The sequence below is a fragment of the Ochotona princeps genome, chromosome 1 (genome assembly GCF_030435755.1).
Source record: "Ochotona princeps isolate mOchPri1 chromosome 1, mOchPri1.hap1, whole genome shotgun sequence".
NCBI lineage: Eukaryota > Metazoa > Chordata > Mammalia > Lagomorpha > Ochotonidae > Ochotona > Ochotona princeps.
The window spans coordinates 159150131-159162415 of record NC_080832.1 but is presented as its reverse complement, the minus strand read 5'-3'; positions in this window follow the sequence as shown (position 1 = coordinate 159162415).

Below are 12285 nucleotides of genomic sequence, written 5' to 3'. Positions count from 1 at the left end.
AGAGGGAGCAGCCATCTGCTGGTTCACTCCTCAAATGTCCACAATAAGAAAACGGGGAGTTGGGAGTGCTGCCTGGGGAGCAGAGAGCCAAGCACTCAAGTCCGTGGAAGTGACTCATCGGACTAAGGGTGGATGGAGCACTCTTTGGAGATCGACAGAAGCAGACTGAGGCTGCTGATTTATAAGCATCAACACAGATGACGGTTACAGCAAACACACCTGTCATTGTCGTCTCACCTGCAGAAGAAGCAGCTAACAACTTGCTGGAACTCTGAACAGCAAGAAAGGAGCTTGAAAGTGACTTTCTGTCAGCCCAGCATCAGTGGAATGGTAAGATGAATGTTGCGTGTTGAAACACCAGGCAGTTTTTGGTCTGCTATTATTAACCTTGCGTGCTTCTGAGCAGCAAGGGGTCCTGCAGCAAAAGGTTAGAACAAGTGGATGTTTGAGCTGGGTCGGCAGAACTCTGCGTGCCTCCTTTAACCTTCCTCTGTGCCTGCTCTGCTCCACTTGGAGGCAGCTACTCCTTCCCAGTTACGGAGACTTGTCAGAGGCCGCAGTTAGAGCTAGTTAGGCTAAACACCAACAAAGTGCTTCCGCGCTTCAACCAAGGCTCCCGGAAGTCTGTGGGGAGACGCCCTTCAGAGCCACGCTGGCCAGCTCGTCCCAGCACCCACCCACCAGGGACTTCCTGTTTTACAGTCTCTTCTGTCCTCAGTGTACATTGCTATACTCTGGTTTTCTTTTTTTTATCGGGCTAAAGAGGATATATTTTATCATAATAGCTTTATATCCAACATGTACAGGCCAACACCAATAGGGTATTACGAGTTAAAGAACTCTACCTCAGGCACCATTTTATGAGAACTAGTGTTTACATCAAACAATACATCCTAAGTACTTTATATTAAGCGTGGACAAATCATTTGCCTGAGGATTAGGTGTTGTGCCATTGAAACATAATCCTTCTGTTGATTTTTTTCTTAACTGCCAAGCCAAACATGGTCAAAGAAGTAACTGTAAATGCTGTAAGAACAGCAATGTTAACCACATTGCAACCTAAACCAGAGCCGGCACAGGGCAGCGGTTCAGATCGCAGAGCTTGGTACATGTGAGCATCCATCTTGGTGGTATCTAACTCGTGTCCCTAAGTCTGCTCTCATTATGCCGTGTACTGACCACATTGCATTCTCAAAGCACTTAAAAAAAGCTGTACCCAGCAGAAGCCGATCCGAAGACTTGCCAACGAAGTGTGCTCAAATGCCCAGCCATTCCTCGGGATCCACGGAGCGTAGGTTCCAGAAGCCTTCCTGGGTAACAGGATGCATGATGGCTTCTCAAGTCCCTTCTATTAAGTCGAGCAGGAGATCAGGAAACACGCACACTGAGTCATTTCTGGGTTACTTTTAACACCGAATACCACGCGAATAATTACCATACTGTGAGTCTAGGGGATCATGGCAAATAGAAAAACTCTCCACAGGTTCTTGGATGTGCTATCAACCAATGGCTGACTGCATTGGCAGGTGCAGGAAGACAGCCTGCTGCAAGGCCATGGCTCTTCTCGGTGACACTACCTCTAAACAGTCAGTGACAGAGACAGCATTCCTGCGTGGAAGGCCACTCTACAGCTGACTTCATTCCTTCAGGCCAGGACTCTATTCTTGAGGGCGCTATCAATTAATTCATAAACAGTCTTGTGCTTTATTTTCACTTAGATATTTGTTATATGACCTCTAAGGTCTTTATTAGGAAGTTTGTGTTAAAGGAAATTCACTCAACTGAAAATTCAAATGAAATTTTCTTTTATTGCAAATCCGGCCTTATTCTAACACTGCAAGTAAACAGGATCACAGACGGGCACAGTGCGGCGGCTGGGAACAGAGCGGAGCATCAGGAGTTTGAACCTTCACTCTGCCACCTGCTAGCTATTCAGCATTGTTACTTACCCTCTCCAGGCCTCAGTGCTAAATGCTGCTGTGAATATCGAATGAGAGGCTTCCTCCCTCCTTCAGCAGGAACTGTGGTGCTGCACTGAGAGGAAGGGGCTCCGGCTCTTGTCCAGCTCTCTCTGCATCTCCCAGACTTTCTCCATCAAGGTCAAAACAAGTTGCTCTAAGACGAACCTCCAGCAGGGGAGACAATCTGATGTGAGCAGGTATCTCACACACACACACACACACACGCACGTTTGTGGCCCAGATAAGGTTAATCACCTCAGTGTCTCAATACTGCATCTTGTCTCTCTTCCAGCCAGACTACAACCCAGTTCTGATTCTCTCAACCCAGTTGCCAGCGCCAGGCCACCTGTGTGGTGGGCCAAGCAGCAGTGTTGTCCCTGACAGCAGCCCCTTGGCAAACTTGCAGTATGCAACATGTACGCAATTATCATCTGAAAAAACAATAATTTGTCTTCGGGCCCGGCACAATAGCATAGTGGTTAAGGTCCTCGCCTTGAATGCTCCGCGATCCCATATGGGCACCGGTTCTAATCCCAGCAGCTCCACTTCCCATCCAGCTCCCTGCTTGTGGCCTGGGAAGGCAGTCGAGGACAGCCCAAAGCCTTGGTACCCTGTACCCACGTGGGGGACCCGGAAGAGGTTCCTGGTTCCCAGCTTCGGATCGGCGCAGCACCGGTCGCTGCGGTCACTTGGGGAGTGAATCATCGGACAGAAAATCTTCCTCTCTGTCTCTCCTCCTCTCTATATGTCTGACTTTGTAATGAAAATAAATAAATCTTAAAAAAAACCCAAAGTATAGAAAATTAAAAAAATAATTTGTCTTCATTAAACAAAGACGGAGATGCTGTTTGGAGACTTTTTAGGATGTACTAATGATCAAACAGAACGTTTAGGCAAGTTGCTAAATGTGTTCTTGGATTCGTTCATTCGTTTCGCAAAAACTTTGTTAATTGCCCAATGACATTCAAGCCTCCCTGTACAAGCCTCACATCCGAGGGTTCTGAATCCGTGAATTCAACAAAGCGGATGAGCCCATCCGGAAAAATCCACGTCTAGCTCGAACATGCGTAGATTTTGTTTGCTTGTTGTTCTTCCCTAAGCAATTCAGAGTACCAGCTGCTGCACAGCATCTACAACATAGTAGATATTACAAGTAATCTACATTATAAGTAATCTGGAGGGCGTGTGCATGTTCTATGTAAATCTTATGCCATTTTGCGTGAAGGACTTGGCACTGGGGCAGGCACTGTGGCATGCAGTCCCTACCTGTGGTACCAGCATCCCATATGGGCACCAGTTCAAGTTCCTGCTGCTCCATTTCCCATCCAGCTCCCTGCTGATGTGTGAGAAGTGCAGCTCGGTGCTTGGCCCCTTCACCCATGTGGGAGACCCAGAAAAACCGGCCCTGGCTTCACACCAGCCCAGCTCCAGCTGTTGCACCATGTGGCAAGTAAATCAGTGGATAGAAGATCTGTTTCTCTCTGTCTCTCCCTCTCTCTCTCTCTGACTCTGCTATTTTTAAACAAATAAATCTTAAAAAAAAATAAATAAATAAAGGACTTCGCATCCACAGATTTTACTATTCAAATCCTCCAGAAATACTCAAGTCAGCTCTAGGCAGCTGACACTGCTTGTGCTGCGGGGATTGCAAAGCTGGCAGGACTGGTCCAGGAGACGCACGCACGCACTCCTTCATTCCATCCTCACACACGTGTTCTGTCACGTGGGCCGTGTTCATGCACAGTCCTTGGCCCGGCGCACAAGAAGGTAGGAACGACTCACCCTCTGGTTGTAAATCATGCCATCCAGGTCTGCCACACAAGGTGGCAGGGACGCAAGTACTTGGAAAACCATCCTCGGCCTACCTTGCCACAGGAGCAGGAACCTGGGTCAGGAGTAAGGCAGTCAGGGCTTCGGCCAACACTCCGAAACGGGAGACCAGCTTCACCTACTGCGGCTCGAAGCCCACATCTTTTCTTTTCTTTTCTTTTTTTTTTTTTAATATTTATTTATTTTATTACAAAGCCGGATATACAGAGAGGAGGAGAGACAGAGAGGAAGATCTTCCATCCGATGTTTCACTCCCCAAGTGAGCCGCAACGGGCCGGTGTGCACCAGTCCGAAGCCAGGAACCAGGAACCTCTTCCGGGTCTCCCACGCGGGTGCAGGGTCCCAAAGCATTGGGCCGTCCTCAACTGCTTTCCCAGGCCACAAGCAGGGAGCTGGATGGGAAGTGGAGCTGCCGGGATTAGAACCGGCGCCCATATGGGATCCCGGGGCTTTCAAGGCGAGGACTTTAGCCGCTAGGCTACGCCGCCGGGCCCGAAGCCCACATCTTTTCAACGCTCTTTGATGAAGCAGTTACAGAAAGCCTTTCATGTCAGGACCATCCAGGTCTTACTCATTGTTGTGAGCTTGAATCCAACCAAGTTGCAGATCTCAGAAACGGTTCTAGACCGTCTTTGCAATCTGGCACCAACAGATCCATTTTCAGGTCCACTTCGGAGTATTTCACTAAAACTTATCCCGAGGGAGATCCTGGCGTGAAAGATTGTAAAAATGTTCAAAGAACTCATGAGAAGGTAGCAGGAATCTCTTCTCCCTGCGTACCACTGTTTTTCTGAAAAGAAATCTGTGAAAACTTGCCCATGGAAGAATCTAGAAAATTCAGAGGTGAATTCCATCCTCTGTCCACTTTCTTGAATAAAAATAAAGTGGAAAGAAATCACAAGGTCTCCCCGGTGTCCAGATTCGGGAAAGTTCTGTAACACTTGGTCCCCTTTTCTCTTGGGGTAATTGCTTTTTGTGTGACTCCCAGGTGAGTCACTTCCTCCCTCGGGCCCCCATTTCAGTCTGAGGTGAATTTGTGAGACTTTTTGCCAGGCTCACTTTGAAATCCTCATCAACTTTTGGCATCAGAGGTCAAAGTATTGGGAACATTTTTATACACAAACATGGGTTATATTGATTTCAAGAACCCTTCATTCCATGAGAAAGTGGTTTAAGCTACAACCCACACAAGCCCTCATTATACATGTCTTCCTCAATGCAGAGTTAACTCCATTCCAACCATTCATAAACGAATTCTTCTACTTGGGACTCTGAAGGAATCAGGAAATGTTTCAGTGCTTGAACGTGCACCCAGTCAGACGCACATCAACGCCATCGCAGAGTTCATTTCCAAAGCAGTCTGCCTGGGCCCCTTTCCACACTCTGGATTCTCAAGGTAGACGCTGCCCAAGGACAGCTCTTCCTGCTTTAATGTAGAAGGCATTATTCAGTCTCTATCTTGAATTTCCCCAACTCTTCTTTATAAGAGAAACATGATGACAACATTCATGTTGTATAGCGTTTGTCCTTCATACAGTATTCCCCTCCTGCGGAGTTCTCCTGAACGCCACAGATCATTTGCAGAACAGTTGGGAAGTGGACTTGTGTACCTAGCTCTCACATCAACAGCTTGTTAACACGGACATATGATGCTCCCTCTTGCAGCATTTAGAAACCGGGAAACGCACTGGCTGCACTTACCCCATGGCTTCCTTACATAACTGGCAAGTCTGTTCAGTCATTTATTCCAGTAAGCATGCCCCACCCATTCCTTCACTCACTGAAACGGTGAGAGTGAGCCTGCTCAGGGTTTTTGCACATTCTGCAGTAGAGCAGCCTGCTTTGGAAGGCAGCCACCTCTTTATTGTTCTGCTGAAGGAACTCTGAGTAAGCCAGAGGAGGTGTGCATTTACTCCCGATGGAAAATAACAAAGCGTCAATTTGTCGGAAACAATCCCCCACCCAATGTGGCCATTCATTATAAAAATTTTCTGTTGGCTCAGAAGACACAATTCAGCAGCCCATGCTTTGAAAGATCAAATGTGACTTTAAGACATAGATACCCAATTGTCCAATGAAGTGAAGTTGGCTTTGATACCCATAACCATATGCTAAAGGGTTTAGAGATACATCTGTTGTAGAAGGACCTAGCACCTGAAATCCATCAGAGGCTGGAGACACAGAAGTCTTCCTCCAGTTCATCACTCCCTTATCTGCACTGCGTTGATGTTTGTGCACATTTCTGTTTGTGACGTTAGTGCCTTGTTTGTGTTCTTGTCTATCTCCTCCGCTGGTCTGTGAGCTGCTGGAGGGAATGAGCTGTGGCTTATTCATCTTTGTGACTCCAGAGTCTGGCGTGCAACCAACAGATCAGGGTCAATGCGCCCATGACTGTTGTGGGTGCTGACCTTGTGGGACCTGCACCTATCCATTGCTCAATAAAAAGTACTAAGTAAGCCAGGATGCATTGTTCACGGCCCCGGATGTTGCCATTGCATCATTCTGCTCAACTGGATCCTTGCCAGCCTGCGTGGGGCTCCTCAGTACGTGTCTCAGGCTTTCTTCCTTTGCAAGGATGCCCTCGCGACCCGGACACCCCTCGCTAGAGCTACGGAAAGAAGGAAGAGAACATCCTACCTGAGCTGGAAAGACTCCCCGGTTCTGGAAGCCCCGGGCAAGGCCCTGTTGGAGGACAGGATTTTGAAAGCCTGTAAGCTAATAGTCCTCACAGCCTTCACAAAGACCCAGGACAATGTCCCGAGGCCGAGGGAGGATCCCAGGGCACCGAGGACAGCTGGCGTGACTGTCCCACTCGCACACACACTTTCCTCCCTGACCTCTGACTCACTCTTGAGGTTGCATAAGTCTTCTACACCCTCCATTCCTTCACTGGGGTCATGGGAGCTAGGATACCAGATGTGATGGGACCCATACCCTCACTGAAATGGGGACACAATGGGGTTTAATGTCATAGGACTGTTTAGAGGCCAAGGGGACTGCTTGGACACCGGGGAAGCTTTCCCTCTCCTAAGAGAAACGTCAGTGAAGGCCGCGCTGTCCACATTCTCTTCTGAAAGCCCCGAGAACATTCGGAAGCATAGTGGCCCTCCGCCCATGAAGGCAGCTGACAGATGGCCAAAGCCCCGCCGTGAGAGGACTCCAGCTGCGGATGGCTGCAGATCCCATGGGTGCCTAGAAATGACTCCTGAGCCGTCCTGTCTCCGAGGAGAACGGACAGGAGCCCGGGTCACATTCCTGCCGCAGCGGCAAACAGGCAAACTTCCTGAGCAGCCTGTAGGCTTTTAGAATTGGTTTAACTAGAAAATGATCCTTCCACCTAGAAATTCCATGTCCACTGCATTTCATCATAAAGATGTTCAGATAATCTACAGAAAGGAAAAAAAACAGAAAGTAATAGATACACACAGTAAAAACCAACTGATTCAGTGAATGAATATACATACACAAATGCTTCAAAAACTTGCTGGAAGTTGAAATTAAAAAGCAAGTGTATTTTAGAAGAAGAAATTTTGCAACTTATGCATTCAGGGATCTTCACAAAAACCCATGGAAAGCATGTAATAGGACAAAACTATGTATGGATTTTCAAAAATATTTGTATACAAATAAATTTACTTATGAATGAAGTTTTTTTAAAAAGACTGATTTTTATTGCGAAGTCAGATAGAGAGAGAAAAGGAGAAACAGAGGAAGACTTTTCGTCCGATGATTCACTCCCCAAGCAGCCACAACAGCCGGTGCTTTGCCGATCCGAAGCAGGAGCCACGAGCTTCTTCCAGGGTCTCCCATGCAGGTACAGGGTCCTGAGGCTTTGGGCTGTCTTCGACTGCTTTCCCAGGCCACAAGCAGGGAGCTGGGTGGGAAAGAGCAGCCAGGATTTAAACTGGCACCCATATGGGATTCCAGCGCGTTCAAGTTGAGGACTTTAGCCGCTGCGCCACCGCACAGGGCCCATGAATGAACTTTTTTATGTCACCACATCTATACAGGGACTACTAAGTATTATAAATGACACAGTAAAAGATGGTTGTCTGTGTGCTGTCCAAAAAAAGAAGGAAGACATCAACACCAGGTACTTAGGATCCGAACTGCATAAAAAGTTTTAAGGGGTACAAAGAAATCCCCACGAAGGCCCAGTACAGTCCTGGCAGTCTTGCTTCCCAGCCAGCTCCCTGTCTGTGGCCTGGGAAAGCAGTCGAGGACAGTCCAAAGCCTTGGGACCCTGCACCCACGTGGGAGACCCGGAAGAAGCTCTGAACTCCTGGCTTCAGATTGGCTCAGCTCCAGCTGTTGCGGCCACTTGGGGTGTGAATCACCGGACAGATTTTCCTCTCTGTCTCTCCTCCTCTCTGTATATCTGACTTTGCAATAAAAATAAATAAATTTTTAAAAAGAGAAGAAACCCTGGTGAGATTGGCACAGGGTCAGGGAAGCTGAACCAGATGGTGTCACCTTCAACCGCCGTCTTCACAGTCTGTGTTTTCAGGGGCCTGGTGAGCTCCTGCCTGATGTACACTCACTTCATTAGATGTTTCAGGCTGAAGGCGCTAACTGGAAGATGTTATTACGGGGGGAGGAGGACAAACTGGAAATCAGGAATGAGGGTTGCTGAAAACCAGGGGTGGTCAGGAGGGTGGAGTTCACAAGGAGAATCCAGAGCAAGATAGGTGTGGAATTGGGTGGGTTTCTGGAGTTGAGTAAGAGATAGCTGGTAAACGCTGATTCAGACTTCTAAGAGATAACCAGGCGGGCAATGACAATAAAATACAGCCAGGACCTAAGAAGAGGCGAGAGTAAGCAGGTTCCCAAGGCAGCATGTCGATTTGGGATTATGATGGCTGCCTAGCTCTGTGGCCATGTACTGAATAAAATGGATGAAAACCCTGTGCCAGACATGCCAACAGGTGGCAGATAACACCAGCCACCAGCCTTCCTGTGATGGAAACAACACTGGGGCTTCGGACTCTGAGGCAGGAGCCAAGCTTGCCTTCTGCTCCGCGACTACCCCGAGGCTCCACTTCCTCCTCCACTAGACACAGGCAGCGACGATGGAGCAGCTACTTCGGTCCCCGCTGCATTCTAGAAGACTCGGACTGGGCTCAGACTTATCTCTAACTGTTGCAAGCATATGGCAAGTAAAACAGTAGATGGAAATGGAAAGTCTCTCTCTCTCTCTTCTCTCTCCTTCTGTTTCTCCCTCTGCTATGTAAGTGAAAACAAATAAATACTCGTTTTGAATTCATTCATTTTTATTGGAAAGGCAGATTAGCAAAGAAGAGAAACAGAGAGAAAGGTCTTCCATCTGCAGGTTCACTCCCCGCCCCCAAGAGGCCACAATGACTAGAGCTAAGCTGATCCAAAGCCAGGAGCCAGGAGCTTCGCACAGGTCTCCCAAGCAGGTGCAGGGTCCCAAAGCTGTGAGCCATCCTGCACTGCTTGCCCAGGCCATAGACAGAGAAGGGTTAGAAAGCAAAAGCAAACATGATATAAACTGGTACCCATATGGGATCCCAGTGTGCAGGGTAAGGATCCAGCCACGGAATCATAGTGCCAAACCCCAGCAAATAATATTTTTTAGAATTTATTTTATTTAGAAGACAAAGCATGAGAGTCACACACAGAGGGAACTCTGCTGGTTCACTGCCCCAATACCTGTGACGGTCAAGGCTGGGCCACGCTGATGCCAGGGGTCAGGAACTCCACCCAAGTCTCCACACAGGTGGCAGGGGCCAAAGTATTTGCACCACAATCTGTTGGCATATTAACATGAAGTTGGGTGGGGTAGGGAGCGGGGACCAGCACCATGGCTTAATTGGCTAAACCCTTTCCATGCAAGCTCTGGGATCCTAATGTGGACACTTGTTTCTGTCCTGGCTGCTCCACTTCCCATCCAGCTCCCTGCTTGTGGCCTGGGAAAGCAGTCAAGGACAGTCCAAAGCCTTGGGACCCTGCACCCGCCTGGGAGACCCAGAAGAGATTCCTGATTCCTGGCTTTGGATCAGCTCAGCTCTGGCTGTTATAGCCATTTGGGGAGTGAACCAATAGATGAAAATCTCTCCCTCTGTGTGTCATTACACCTTTAAAATTAATTTTTCCTTTTTTTTTTTTTTGCTGTTTTGTGTGCATAGGCATTTTTCCCTCCCTTTTTCCTCCCTCCCTTCTTGTTCCCACCCTTTCCATAAATATTCCCCAAATTGTCACAGTAATGACACATAACACCTGTTAGCGACAGTTACAAGATAAACTTTCTGCTGTTTGATTGGATCATGACATGGTATGTATAGATAGAGAAAATCTAGTATTATTTTGTACAGATACACTCATATGTTTCAAACATGGGAGTCCTATTTTTATTCAGGAATATGGATACATACTATAACATAAATTTACCACTCATCTGTGAAATTATTCTTTTTAAAAATCTTCCATTCATTGGTTTACTCCCCAAATGGCTGTAAGGGCCAGAGCTGAACTGAAGCCAAGAGTAAAAAGCATCTTCCGGGTCTCCCACGCTGCTGCAGGGTCCCAAGGCTTTGGGCCGTCCTCGACTGCTCTCCCAGGCCACAAGCAGGGAGCTGGACGGGAAGTGGAGCAGGCAGGACATGAATATGGGATCCCAATGCGTGGAGGTGAAGAACTGAGCCATCATGCTGGGCCTAAAATCAATGAATATTTATTTAAAGTTTTATTTTTATTGGAAAATCAGATATACAGAGAGGAGGAGAGGCAGAGAGAAAGCTCTTCTGCCCACTGATTCACTCCCCAAGCAGTCACAATGGATGGAGTTGTGCCAATCTGAAGCCAGGAGCTAGGAGCCCCCTACTGATTTCCCACGCAGGTGCAACGGACTACGCCCGGGCCCAACCTCGACTGCATTCCCAGGCTACAAACAGGGAGCTAGATGGGAAGTGGGATCCAGCACCTATATAGAATTCAGGCATATGCAAGACAGACTTTAGCCACTACGCTAATGCGCCAGGCCCCCAAAATTAATTAATTTTTAAAAATCTTTAAAAAAAATGCAACAGTTCTAAAATTCTCCAGGTAATACAGGCAGAACCATGTCCCCACCAAATTCATGTTGAGGCTCAGAGCATTGGCCTCTCTGTATATCTGACTTCCAATAAAAATGAATAGATCTTTTTAAAAAGTCATCTATTGAAAACATAACCCATGGAGCCTCAGAAATAGAGTCTGTATTCAGAACAGGGTCTTTTATAACGAAGTTAACATGAGGTCATTTAGGTAGCTCCTCATGTCCTCATTAGGGATCAGGATGCAGACATACAGAGACCATGTTAGGACACAAGGAGACACCTGCCACAGCCAGTTAGAGGCCTCAGAGGAGCCAGCCCTGTGGAGACCTTGATCCTGAACTCCTGGAGGCCGGAACTAATACAAAACAATTTTCTGTGAGGTCCTGTGAAAGGCAGAGATGGCAACCCCACCTAACTAACAACCAAGGATCCTGGGTGCTGAACTCTCGTGGATTCTGGCCAAGTCCTGAGGACCACATGCATGGGTGGTCCCCATCAGCCACATTCCCTGAAGGCTCAGAGCACCGGGTCTCAAACTCCATTCAGCACCCTCCTGTGAGTGGAAAGTCCCAGGCGCTCCCGGTAGCACCTGGGACAATTGCATGCAGGAAGCCTTCCACCTCTGAAACACACACTCTGAAGTGATGGACAGTATAAACAGGAAATGCAGGTGCAATATCCCCTTTACCTTTTTTTTTTTTTTTTGTAAAATAAATCTCCTAGGAATCAAGATGATGGAATAGGGTGAGAACACATTTAAACATTGCCCACGGTGAAGCAGAGAGGGTACAAGCCAGGAAACAGGAGAGGACAAACAGATGGCAGAGGAGTACCTGGAGACTGATGGACACAGGAAAGCAGCGGAAACAGTGGGGTGCTGCTGTAGTGACAAGACATTCCAGCAGGATCCAGCCAGCAGCGATCTGAACTGCACCGATCTGAACTGCACCGATCTGAACTGCACCGGCGGCTGGAACTCCACCAGCACCCAGGTGGGAAGGGGAGTTAATCGGGAACTCAGGAGGTAACGCAGACAAGGAACTGCCCATCCTGCTGAGACAGAGCAGCAGATCCCAAACAGATGGTGTGGGAACAGTAGAATCAAATCAGGCACCATCTTGTGTAGGGAGGCAATGGCTGTGAGATAGGACTGTGCGTGCACTGAGCTGGGAGTGAACCCATTTCAGGCTCAGTGAACTGCAACAACATGGCATCCTATAGTTTCCATCCAAAATAAGCCTGTATTTTGTCAATCCAGACCTGATGACCATCCAATCAAGAACTCCACAAGTGGCACATCAGATGCCATTTCGTACAGTGTGGCAAAGGCTCTAAGACTGCAGGGACAACAGTGAACAGGCACGTGCACTGAGCAGGGAGTGAATTCTCCAAGCTCAGTGTATTGCACTGCTCCCATGAGGTAAATAAGATCGACT